Source organism: Limulus polyphemus, unplaced genomic scaffold (assembly GCF_000517525.1).
Source record: "Limulus polyphemus unplaced genomic scaffold, Limulus_polyphemus-2.1.2 Scaffold199, whole genome shotgun sequence".
NCBI classification, from domain to species: domain Eukaryota; kingdom Metazoa; phylum Arthropoda; class Merostomata; order Xiphosura; family Limulidae; genus Limulus; species Limulus polyphemus.
The window spans coordinates 327,612-333,639 of NW_013665809.1; the positions used below are offsets into that span (position 1 = coordinate 327,612).

General features: G+C 34.7%; 1 protein-coding gene across 1 annotated transcript in view; it reads right to left on the bottom strand.

The window, feature by feature from the left end:
- Nucleotides 1-5,686, bottom strand: part of LOC106478315 (solute carrier family 28 member 3-like) — a 30,485-nt gene extending 24,799 nt beyond the window's left edge. The window contains exon 1 of the mRNA XM_013938848.2: nucleotides 5,473-5,686. The gene's annotated coding sequence lies outside the window, so the exon portion shown is untranslated. The remainder of the gene's footprint in view (nucleotides 1-5,472) is intronic.
- Nucleotides 5,687-6,028: the final 342 nt, after the last annotated feature.

The following is a 6,028-nucleotide window of genomic DNA, read 5'->3' on the forward strand; positions in this document are numbered from 1 at the left end:
TGCTCTAGCATTTACTAGATATAGGGTAGTCTGGTATATAAATGAGGGTGACAACGTGACAGGATAACGGTGTGTGTAGACAGCGAGTAATTGATCTGCAGTGAGAAAGTATTATTGAAGTTGAGCACGTTCGTTGTTACAGCGTTTGTTTTAACGCGATTGTTGAAATTAAGTGTATCGTAAAGTTATATTCGGAAAGAATAAACCAGTTTTATTAAGTAAGGACTAGTGTCGCTAAAGTTTCGTCCGAACGAATTTATGGAAAATCACTTAACAAACGGAGACGTAACAATATGTATATACAATATATATATTTTTAATATCATCACAAAGCTACACAATGAGCAATCTATGCTCTGCCCACCGATTTTTAGCATAATAAGTCCTCAGTTGTACCGCTGAGCCACTGGAGGAGGGGGGGGGGCAGAATCTTGAGATAGGGTTGAAGTTTTACAACACGAACTTTATATTTTTTAATTAACAGTGTGTCTTATAACAGAGTTAACTATATTTGCTGCTTAGACAAATTTACACAGAAAAATTACCCTAGTAGTACAGCCTTATGTGTTTCACTTTCAGGTGAGGTGTTACAGATTCCATTCAGATGATTTCCAAGCTGGTAGACTATTTGTGTTGGTGAATAAGTGGGTAAATGTTACATCTGGCTATTACGCGCACTAGGTTGGTACGGTTGAACAAATATATTCGTACTTAAACCACCATTACATGAACAAATAAGCGCGTTTAATTCCATATTCGAAATATCGCTAGTTCATGCTTTTAACAGAAACGACAACCATGAAACCTGTTTGAAGCCACATTCCCCAATCAAGTAGAAGACAATCACCATGAAAGTGCCATAATTAAATAAATAAATGTAACTACAGAAAGACAGAGCCACTGCCAAAGTATGATTTAGAAAAATGGACTTTACTATTCATGAAGGCCCGGCATGACCAGGTGGTTAGGGCACTCGACTCGTAATCTTTCAGCCGTGGGGGCGTTATAATGTGACGGTCAATCCCACTATTCGTTGGTAAAAGATTAGCCCAAGAGTTGGCGGTGGGTGGCGATGACTAGCTGCCTTCCCTCTAGTCTTACACTGTAAATTAGGGACGGCTAGCGCAGATAGCCCTCGTGTAGCTTTGCGCGAAACTCAAAAACAACAACTATTCATGAAATGCAGGTAAAGTTACAACGAACTGTTCGGGAAGTTCTCATGAGAACAGAATACAATACAACCTTAGACTACCAAAACATAATTCTGATATAAATGGATTGGGTTTTGTCTCATGCTTTAAGGAGCACAACTGCACACCTGATCACCCACCAACAAAAACAGTGGTGGACAGCAGACAATAACTCACGATCAGTCATATAATATTAATAAAGAAGTCAGAAATTTAACAATTAACCTAACTCGAAGACTCCTTGTTAGAGTAATGAGTAACGACATTTCAATACGTGATAAGCTGATAAAATACCGTGTCAATTAATTAATCCAGCTAAAGAAGAATACACTAAGCTGCACAAGTGTGGACTTCCTTCTCACCCATATTTAGATTTAGAAGATCAGTCATGGGCGAAAAGATATTGATGATGGAAATTCATGATGTTAGAAAAATACGTAGGTTCAAGGAGTCTTGATAGAAATGAATAAAAACCCTATAACTTGAGCACTTTCGAAAGGTGGGCCTTTCTTATTCAGTTTGCCCCTGAAGAAGGAAGGTCTAGCTTTCTAAAGCGCCCGGGGTTAAAAGGTTTTTATTCATTTTAGTGATAGAAATAAAACGAATAAGATTTTGTAATGCTAAATAACAACAACTCAATCGGGTTTTTATCTCAACGGTCATAGTTTATTGAGCAAGTATTCAATTCTTCTTTGACAGTCGTTTTCAGACTAATTGAATAATTAATACAAGAATACAGTAATACCAAATTTTACAGTAGGCGAGCTCTTTTTTTTAACGATTGCAGTGTTTTGACCCATAGTATCGGGTCATCAGCAGATAAAAGTTATTTGATGATGACCCTATGTTATGAGTCAACACGTTGTAATCATTAAAATGAGAACTTGGCTAATGTAAAAGTTGCTGTTACAGCATTTTTGAATTGATTATTCAAATTAGTAGGTTCCTTGCTAGACAAGAACAGACAGAGAATAATATATTTTCAACACTACAGTGAATACGTGTGCAATAAAATAATAATACATCGTATTTCATTATAGCTATGCAATGTATTACATAAAAGTACAACGATAGAGAAATATTTATTATAACATTTTCCAACTATATGGTATACTTATGGAAACAGATGGATATTCAGAAGAGGACTTGGAAGAAAATACTTGCGTTATTAATTGTCGTTGTTTTTTATCGCTAACTTACCCGTATTATGAATATTTGGCAAGGTTACAGTAAGACATCTCCTAAGCATATATAGAAGATTTTTCGTAAAATTCACGTAAACAGGTATGTAGTTACTTGAACGTATCTATCTGCAGGTGCCATTGTGTTACACAAAATATTGCTGAAATATTCGTTTATATTTGTGCTAAAGAACCAAAGTTCGAAACGAAAGTTGCTGACGTGTCTGTAACTTTACACTGTTAGACATGCTCACTAGCTTACTATCCACCACACGTATCAAAAAACTGCAGGATCAGCCGACAGTACGTGACAGAACAATCACAAGCTTGTTTTTTTACACCACGAGCGCCGATTTATATATTAAAAAATAAAAAAAAACTGGAAATTGCGTTGGACATGGCGTTTCATTGGGGGATATTATTTTATACATTAGATGTTTCAGGTACTTAGGATAAGAAAAAATTCAAAATTTAAATTTTATAGCACTTGATAAAAAAGCTATAACGTAACTACCCAAGCAGTTAATGAAACACTCAATGTAACAATAGTTTAATCATCTAATGAAACATTCAAACTCGCAATACTATAAAGAATTAAATAGGCAATACACGTCATAAGTTTAAATATTGATGAACTTCACAAATTGTAAACATTTAATGAGACGTTCTAAGTCACACGACTGTAAACAGTCAAATAAAACAAATGATACAAGTCACAGTATTTTAGATATTCAGATTTATTACATGCTCAATGGCAAGAAAATGTAAGTAATTAAATATATTAGTCACAATGTCACAGACATGCATTCACGTGTGTCAAGGGCTCGTAGTCACAACGTCACAGACAGACATTCAGCTGTGTCAGAGACTCGTAGTCACAATACCATAGATAGAAATCCAGGTGTGTCAATGACTCGTAGTCACAATGATATAGACATTCGGAAATGGTAAAGACGGAATTTCACACTGTTATAAACATGCAGATATATCAGCGACTCAATATCAGGATGGTATAAATATCCAAATATGGTAAAACTCAATGACAATCTAGAAACATTCAGATTTATTATACACTTACATCAATGACACACACAACTGTAAATAAACATAGGTACTCAATGTTCATTTGTTTTAAATAATGGATGTATTCAGATATATTGAACATCGTGTTAGAAGATTACAAACATTCGGATATGTTAAAGACTCAAAGTCAAATATTCATAGATATTAAAAACTCAGCACCAAAAGTTTTTGTTTTCTTTTTTACAAATAATCAGTAACCCAAGACATTTTGTGTCATAGCATTCAAACATATTGAATACTCACTGTTATCAGAATTAAGTATTTAGTTATGTTTGTTTTTTTAATTTCGCGCAAAGCTACACGAGGGCTATCTGCGCTAGCCGTCCCTAATTTAGCAGTGTAAGACTAGAGGAAAGGCAGCTAGTCATCACCACCCGCCGCCAACTCTTGGGCTACTCTTTTACCAACGAATAGTGGGATTGACCGTTACTTTTGTAACGCCCCCATGGCTGAAAGGGCGAGCATGTTTGGTGGGACGAGGATTCGAACCCGCGACCCTCAGATTGTGAGTCGAGCTCCCTAACCACCTGGCCATGCCGGGCCATTTAATAATGAATCACACACTATAAAAATTAAAAACATTCAGCATCACAGAAGTATAAGCATTCACATTATTTTCACAATTATACTTGCACTTAATCACACAAGCTTGTAAGCGTTCAATATACGTCAAACAATACTTAATTATCACAATACGGTGTCACAATATTTAAGTATCACAATACGTTGTCACAATATTTAAGTATCACAATACGGTGTCACAATATTTAAGTATCACAAGACGGAGGGAGTCACAATATTTAAGTATCACAATACGTTGTCACAATATTTAAGTATCACAATACAGTGTCACAATATTTAAGTATCACAATACGGTATCACAATATTTAAGTATCACAGTATTTAAGTGTCACAATATTTAAGCATTCAGAAATGAGAAATTCAACTTTCGTGTGTCAACTTTTATTTAAAGTTGCGAAAACTCGAGTCGATAGTGTAAATATTTAAATACGAGAAACCCAACTCACAGTATTTAAACATTCAGCTACTAGATACTTATAACATTATAACATAACGTTATCTTTTGATTTTTTAGTGTTACAGGATTATTCAAAATTTTAATATTCAACCCCTCAAGTTTGCAAAGTCAAATATTAAATAAAAATCACAGAAGCTATTTCTATATGGTTATTTAAATTCAAAAAATCGGGAGTCAGTACTTACAGGTTTCTAGTTATTTGCTTACAATAATACATCGTACCCAACTATAACCCGCATGGTGTACAAGACTTTACCCCAACGCTAAAAGTTGTTTTTTAATGTGACGTATATACTACACACTGTGAATTACACCTCAAATTCTCCTTTATGACAAAAACTTTATTAATGTCAGAGCCTCCGATAGGAACTGTTCTTTGTATAATGTTTCTAAGTTATTGTTCGTTTTGATAAGTCTAGTTTGTTTTTACGAAAAGTAAGTTCAAAACTTTAATTCGAAGCAGGATTTATTAAATGAATCAACAAAACTAGCGCGAAGAGTTTTTTTTTTTTTTCATGATACATCCCTATAACAAACGTACTTCATAAAATGAAAATAAAACACTTGGAATACTTGTAAGCAGAGAATAAGGCTATAAACAGATTATTAAATGTACCATGTTTGGAATGTAAGGCTATAAACATATTATTAAATGTACCATGTTTAGGACTTAAGGCTATAAACAGATTATTAAATGAACCATGTTTAGGATTTAAGGCTATAAACATATTATTAAATGTACCATGTTTGGAATGTAAGGCTATAAACAGATTATTAAATGTACCATGTTTAGGATTTAAGGCTATAAACAGATTATTAAATGAACCATGCTTAGGATTTAAGGCTATAAACATATTATTAAATGTACCATGTTTGGAATGTAAGGCTATAAACAGATTATTAAATGAACCATGTTTAGGGTTTTAGGCTATCAACAGATTATCAAATGAACCATGATTGGGATTTCTATTTTACTTACGTTTCACTACGAGCGTCGGATGGGAAAACCGTACGTCCACCTTTCCTCACTCTTGTAAAAACGTCTGTTCCAATTATATTTACACCTTGATAGGAACAAAAAACTGCGCGTATTTTCTTTACTCTCTTCGATTATAAGTGCCTCGTTGGTGTTATTATTATATAATTTTTCAGGATGTAATGTAAGTTAGAGACACACATACAACTTTAAAACTTACAAGGACTCGAAAACACCAACAAATTTTATACTCAAATGCCAATACCTTGCACGTAAACTCCTTCATATGTGTCCCATCACTTAGTACCTGTTTCTAGTTTTAAGGTCACTTGCCGCTTACTCCAATCCCAGGAATTCTTTACCTATGACGTTACCAATAACAAGGAAAAACCGGTATAAGCGGCAATGGCAACCAATAGCAAACACTCTCTAACACGTCACACGATTTTTCTCTAAAGTCCTCGTACATTCTACGTATGCCCGGCATGGCAAGGTGATTAGAGGGCGCTCGACTCGCAATCTGAGGGTCGCGGGTTCGAATCCCCGTCACACCAAACAT